General features: G+C 40.6%; 1 long non-coding RNA gene across 1 annotated transcript in view; it reads left to right on the top strand.

The window, feature by feature from the left end:
- LOC125482256 overlaps positions 1 to 4,242 on the top strand; it is a 5,361-nt gene extending 1,119 nt beyond the window's left edge. Inside the window, exons 2-3 of the long non-coding RNA XR_007261587.1 lie at positions 1,975 to 2,046; positions 2,367 to 4,242. This is a non-coding gene — a long non-coding RNA (uncharacterized LOC125482256). The remainder of the gene's footprint in view (positions 1 to 1,974; positions 2,047 to 2,366) is intronic.
- The last annotated feature ends 3,258 nt before the right edge of the window (positions 4,243 to 7,500 follow it).

Here is a 7,500-nt window from a genome sequence, read left to right as displayed (position 1 = left end):
GTAATCTGTATGCCTCTGTACAAGTTTCTTTTTCATCCTACGATCTGTATGTCCTTGCTTACTGTGATCTGCCTGTACTGATTGTAAACAAAGCTGTTCACTGTACTTAGGTGCACGTGACAATAAAATAAATCAAATCAAATGCAGTAGGCTTGAAGGAGTGAATGGTCTTCTACTCCTATTTCATATGTTCTTATGACAACCCAAGGCATAAGACGTGCTCTTCTGTCTAAAACCAGATTTGCACAAATGAAGGTTTGCATTAATAGCTTGCTCCAGTTAGGCATGTTCTTTTGGACCATTGATTCTGCTGGTACATTGGGAGGACTGAGATCTGTGACAGTGAGTGGTCTCCAAACGTGATGTGTTTCACTGGTCCATCAGTAATAATAAACCAGTTTGAATCTAGTTTATCCTCAGTAATCAGTTTCTCAGTAATACAATGGATGAGCATTGAGAGGCCAATTCTGCCCCTCAGTATGCTATCCTCAAACTCTGCCTTCTTGAGTTCTCCGTTTTTTTAATCACTGCATCATGGGTGGCAGTACTTTCAGCGGCTAAGGCCCTAAACTCTGGAATTCCCTAAAAATTTTGATTTCTGTTCTTTGAGACACTCCTGAAAACTTAGCTCTCTGACAGAGCTTTTGATCGTGATCACTAATATTTCAGTACGTATCAAATTTCCTTTATGACACTGCTGTGAAATGGGTTGGGACAGTTTACTGCTTCAAAGGTGTTAAATCAATTCAGGTTATTATTGTTGTAGGATATGTTAGGAGCTATTTTGCTGATTAATTGTCTCAAGCGTGGTTGAGTACAACTTTTGGTTTACAATTGGGTTTGGTGAATGAAACACACTGGGAGAAAGGTGTCATGCTTGACCAATGAACGTACAACACAATAGATTGTAAACAATTAGAAAGGAGACAAACTTGCTTGATTTATGTAAACAACAGAAGAAATTACAGAATCTTCAAGAGACTGGATGTTAGTGACCCAAGCATGAATATTCGTCCTTTCTTTCCTTTTAATATTTAACCAACGGTCAATAAATAACAAGTTAAATACTATGCTGGGTAAGGCAAGTAATGCAAGACATAAATCTCATAAAAGGAGACTTTAGAATGCCCTTTCTTGAGACTCTGCCATCTGGTGGTATATGAAAGTCAGCTTAGAGAATTAACAGTTTAAGGTTCTGGCAAAGATTTGTAGCTTGTGTTGTGGATGAAGTTGTTGGCTTCCTCGCCAAGCTGGCTGGTTATCGTAGAAACGTTTCATCACCATGCTAGGTAACATCATCGGTGCAGCCTCCAACGAAGCAATGTTGTTCTACTCCGCTTCATACGACACAACCCAGCTTAACTAACTGGATCATATAAATTCCAAGCAGAGTAAAACACCATCGCTTCATCGGAGGCCACACTGATGATGTTACCTAGCATGGTGATGAAAAGTCTGTACGATAACCAGTCAGTTCGGCAAGGAAGTCAACAATCTCAGAATTAACAGTGTTGTATCCTCAGAAATAAATACTCCTTTATCAAAGAACAGAGTCTTGATCTTTTTTGATGTTGAATGATATTTCTTTACATTAATTTTCTCAATGTTTATTTTGCATTGCAAAGTTATGAAACTTAGAATTTCAGCGCTGTGAGGTTAAATGGGATTTTTCACACAACGAGTAGTCAAGAGTCTTGAATTGTGGTGAGAGCAGGTTCAATTGAAAGCATTCAAGAGGCCATTAGATAATTATTTAAATTGAAACAATATTCAGGATCATGGGGAAAAGACAGGAGAACTGAATTGAATCATAATGTTCATTCGTAAAGCAGGTGCAGACACAATATGCCAAACAGCCTTCTGTGCTGTTACAGGCCTGTGATTCTGTGGTCTTATCACTGCACATTGTAGGTGGAAAGAATTAGTATAATATTTTCTTCCTGTTCAAGATGCATTCTTTAAATCTTTCCACAGAATGAAGAAACTGAAGGAAGAGATGGCGGGAGTGGTTAAAGAGCTTGCTGAGAATAATCACATCTTGGAAAGGTAAGTACAACCTAAATTTGGTATCCCAGCAATCCTGACACAAAATTCTCTACATTATGAAAAATATATAAAGCCCATGCATTTATACAGTACTTGCACAGTTTCAAAGTGAATCAGAGCCGGTTACTTTTCTAGGGCGTAGTCACTGTTGTAAATGCAACAGCCAATTAGCACACAGTCTGCACTCTCAAACCACATAAGGACACCCACCAGATCATCTCTTTAAGTGGTGTTGGTCGAGTGATATAAGTTACACAAGTCACACTCTGCTTCAAAGAGCTTGTCAGAAGATTCTGATGCTAATCAATTGTTTCCAACAGGTTTGGAGCTTTGACTGTGGATGGAGGAATTCAGAACACCAATCGGCTGTAAGCTGGAATGCACAAGCTGTGTTGTTCAACAGGAACTACAGTCCCTTCCAGTTATCAATCCTAGTGTACCCTGCTCTAAATCTTCTTGTGTGTGAAGACTGTGAAAGTTGACACTCAAATGTACATAGAAGGGAAAAAAAAGGAAACCTCGGTTGTTTATTTTCCCCCTCTTGTTATTACCTTGGTGTAATTATTTTGTTCCAATCCGTGCGGTCCACAGCAAAATAGTAGCAAAATCCTTGAACAGTGTCAGAAGCATGGTCAATAAAATAAATTTAAGACCACCCCCCCCACTTCCAAAGATTGGGCAGGGGTGGGGTGACCGTCACGGGGGTGTGGGGTTGGAGAAGATGACAAAGGGTGCTTCACAGGTGCCCACGTACACCCTCTGCTCCTGTACCAAATACCTGCTGAGTGCTACTTGTCTCAAAGTTTCCCTTTGATTTGCAAAGCTGTTTAATGAGGCTGTGGCCTTGACATGTGCTTTCTGAACTTTAATTCTTTGATTATTAAATTTGTGGAGATGGGGAAAGGAATTCAGACTTGAGCGACATTCTGCATATTTCCACAGATGGTAGCTTCAGATGAGACCAATGGTGAAAGTGATGAAAGCAGTTGTTAACATTGATTACGCTATAAGCTTGGAACCGAAATGATTTGATGAACGGCTGATTGTGCCTTTGTTAAGAATGTGAATACAGCCCCTCTTACTTGTATATATGTATATAATTGTATGCATAACTTAACACTTACACCTTCTATTGAATAGAACATACAGTGCAGATGGAAGCTGAGCTTGTTTTAAAAGAAGTTTGAAATCTATAGATGTTAGCGATTTTGTTATTTTACCTATTTGTTAATGTGATGTGAGCATTACTGATGAGGCCTGCATGTATTGCTCATCCTCGATTACTCTTAAGAAGATAGTGACAAGCTTCTTGAATCGCTGCAGTTTATGTGGGGCGCCCTTATGGTGGGATTGCAGGAATTTCAATCAGCACCAGATGAGGAATGACCATATAAAGACAAATTGCTGGAGAAACTCAGCAGGTCTGGCAGTGCCTGTGGAGAGAAAGCAGAGTTAACATTGTGACCCTTCTTCAGAACCCTGGAATGGCTATATATATCTATATATAATTTCCAAATCTATGTTGTGGGTTGGGAGCTGATGTTGAAGGAGCCTTGAGGTGCTGCAGTGCATCTTGCAGGTGGAAGATGATGCATATTGCTACACCTATGAACTGGTGGTGCTACAAGTGAATGTTTGAGGAGGTGGATGTGGTGCCAATCAAGCAGTTGCTTTGTCCTGGATCATTTTTAGCCTCTTGAGTGTTACTGGAGCTGTGCTCATTAAGGCAAGCGGAGAGTATTCCATCGTACTCATGACCTGTGCTTTGTAGATGGAGGACAAGCTTTGGGTGGTGAGGGGATAAGTAACTTGCTGCAGAATTCCCATCCTCTGCCCTGCTTTTCTAGTCACAGTATTTATATGGCTGGTCTATTTAAGTTTCTCATTATTGGTGACCATTCGGGATGTTTATGTCATGTATCTTATAACTGCATAAACTAACTCTCTCTCTGTTTTAAAATATGGCCTAGTCTCTTCTGTATAATGAAGTTGCACTCCTAGTGCAGTGATATTAAGACGGGGTTTCCTGTCATCTCTGTAAATTACGTAAAGATATATATATATTTTCAAACTCTTATAATCAGTAATACATTTGAATTTGTTTGTGGGACAAGCCGCTGCCTGGATAAATTGACCAAAGGTATTCCAATGCTGACTGGACTAAATATTGTAGCAAATAAATATTTTTGATTTGGACATGTGTAAATCTCTTGTGATATAGTTGAGAGCTGCAGAATGAATTGAAGTTATACTTTCAATAAGGTACAGAAACACCTTTCTTTAAAGTAATCTTTTATTTCCACCTGTATGCTGTAAGATTAGAAACCATTTAGAGTAAAGCCCTTACATCTGTGTCGAGTGTCTATTTACTAAATCCTACTTCTGTTGTCACATTGGTGTTGTGTTTTTTTTTTTGCAAGTTTACTCCAGTTGGGATATTGTGTTCAGTTTTGTGCAACTTGTTTTAAACTGGCCGTGAAGGCTTTGCTTGGGAGTCCAGAAGAAATTCACCAGAATGTTTCTGGAGATGAGGAGTTGCAGGCTAAGAATAGGTTTGAGAGAAGGATTTAAAATAGACCCAGAGAATGCTGGAGAAACTCAGCAGGTTTGGCAGCATCTGTGGAGAGAAATGTGATATTGATATGGAAGGTGATGGCCTTATGGTATTAATTTGTGCTATTAATCCGGAGACCAAGGTAATGGCACCTATGACAGAAGGTGGAATCTGAATTCAGTAAAAGTCTGGAATTCAGAATCTCATGATGAAACTATTGTCAAATATTGGGAAAACCCATTTGGTTTGCTAATGTCGTGTAGGGAAGGAAGTGGCCATAACTCCAGACTCTCAGCAATGCGGTTGACTGTTATTTGCCACCTAGGCAATAAATTATCCAAGCAATGCCCACATTATGAATCATTGAATCCCTACAGTACGGAAGCAGGCCATTCAGCCCATCGAGTCCACACCGACCCTCTGAAGAGCATCCCACCCAGATTCAACTCCCCCATCCTTGCATTTCCCACGGCTAACCCACCTAATCTGCACATCCCTGGACACTATGGGACAATTTCCTATGGCCAATCCACCCTAACCTGCACATCTTTGGACTGTGGGAGGAAACTCGAGCACCCGGAGAAAACCCAAACAGACACAGGGAGAACATGCAAACTCCACACAGACAATGGCCTGAGGGTGGAATGGAACCTGTGTCCCTGGTGCTGTGAGGCAGCAGGTGTTAACCACTCAGACACCCCTATAAATCCACTGAATGAATTAACAATAAATAAATAGTTAACGTTTTGAGTCTGGTATGACATCTTCAGAATCATGGAGTGTTTGTAAAGAGTAAATACAGACAGATTGTTTCTAATGATTGTTGGGTTGATAATGAGGTGGCGCTGAGTTAAGGTGAACAAGAGATAGCCTGAAGAAAAGCTTTTCATAATACATTGGGTAATCAGTATTTAGAATGCAATCCTTGCTAGTGTGGTGGGTACAGATTCAGAAATAGTCTTCAAAAGTGAATTTGATGAATACTTGGAAAGAGAAGTAAATTGCAGGGATATGGGAAAAAGAGTGGGATTGCCCTTTGAGAAAGGTCACAGACTCGTGGTGAATGGCACCCTGTCCAACTGTAGCCCTATTATTACTTGCTTTATCTGCATTTACAATGGAGCCGTCCATGTGACTTGTAAACTTTATGTATTAGTGCCCGGAACGGAGGGTTTGAGATATAAAAATAGACTGGGACTTCTTTCACTGGAGTGTAGAAGTTTGAGGGATGGCCTTATTGAGGTTTATAACCTCATGAGGAACATAGATAGGGTAAATGACAAGGATCTTTTCCCAACGGTGGGGGAGTTCAAAACTAGGGGGCATATTTTTAAGGTGAGAGGAGAAAGATTTAAAAAGGACATGAGGGGCAACTTTTTTTTACATAGAGATTGGTTCATGTGTGGTTAAGATTTCCAGCATTTTCAATTCTTTGCTTTACCTCACTCTGGGATCTGTCCACTATGGGATCATAACATTAGCAGAAGACTGGACCTTAAAATGTTGGGATATGATTTGTCTTTCCAAATCTTCTACCTGAGCCAGGTAGAGAAGTCCTTATGATGCGAAAATTATACCTGACACTAGGTTTTTATTTTAATGAAACAATCTGCATTTATATGGCACCTTTCACTGCTTCAGGGTGGCCCAAAGTGCATTACACCTTGATTGAGGACTGTTAGGAAGTGTAGTCATTGTTGTAGGAAGCACAGCAACTAATTTGTGCACAATAAGCTCCCGCATCTGTAACCAGATAACCTGTTGAGTAATGTTGGTCATTGACTTGAAGACTGCCCAGTGTGCACTCTTTAGCTGAAGAGCTGGTTGATTCCTTGGGGCTCCACAAAATTTGGCCAGAGGTACCAGTAGACTGGTTTCCCATCCCTATCTTCATTGGCCCAGACACTAGGGTGTGTCTGTCTCACCAGCTGGCCTGCAGCTCCCCAGCCATTTAGTAGTGAGGCTACCCCTCAAAATTATCTAGTTTTCCCATCAACAGTGTGTTGCAACGACTGTCAAATTGATATTTGTGAGGGAGTAAATCTACCTTATCCTAAGGCTAGGCCAGTTCTCTCTGGAGTTTAGAAAAATGAGAGGAGATTTAACTGAGGTGTATAAGATGCTAAAGGGGATCGTCAAAGTAGACATAGAGTGGACGTTCCCTCATGGGGCAATCTAGAATGAGAGGTCATAGTTTTAGGATTAGGGCTAGCAGATTTGAAACACAGCTGAGGAGAAATTACTTCCCTCAAAAGGCCATGAAACTGTGGAATTCACTACCCCAGAGTGTGGTAGATGCTGGGGCATTGAGTAAACTTAACAAGGCAATAGACATTTTTAATGAGCAATGGGTTGAAGGGTTATGGAGAGCAGACAAGAAAGTGGAATTGAGGCTAAGATTAAATCAACAATGATTGTATTAAATGGCAGAACAAGCTCAAGGGGCTGAATTGCCTACTCCTGCTTCTAGTTCTAATGTTCATTATTTTAGATCCCTCTATCAAATCGGTTACATCATCTTGCCACTGGAGGAGCTGTTTTGCACCATTTTGGTCACAGGTTGTAAAGACCACTGAAAGCTCCTGTGTTCTAATAAATTGCCCACTGTGACCCAAATGCAACAGTATCTTTTGTCAAAATCAACGATTTGCATTTATATTGTCCCTTTTGTGAGAACATAGAACATTACAGCGCAGTACAGGCCCTTCGGCCCTCGATGTTGCGCCGACCTGTGAAACCAATCTGAAGCCCATCTAACCTAAACTATTCCATTATCATCCACATGTTTATCCAATGATCATTTAAATGCCCTTAAAGTTGGCAAGTCTACTACTTTTGCAGGCAGGGCATTCGACGCCCTTACTACTCTCTGAGTAAAGAACCTACCTCTGACATCTGTC

The sequence above is a fragment of the Rhincodon typus genome, unplaced genomic scaffold (genome assembly GCF_021869965.1).
Source record: "Rhincodon typus isolate 14 unplaced genomic scaffold, sRhiTyp1.1 hic_rhity00007791, whole genome shotgun sequence".
Lineage (NCBI taxonomy): Eukaryota > Metazoa > Chordata > Chondrichthyes > Orectolobiformes > Rhincodontidae > Rhincodon > Rhincodon typus.
The sequence above is the reverse complement of the archived record's forward strand: the minus strand, read 5'-3'. Positions and strand labels throughout refer to the sequence as shown.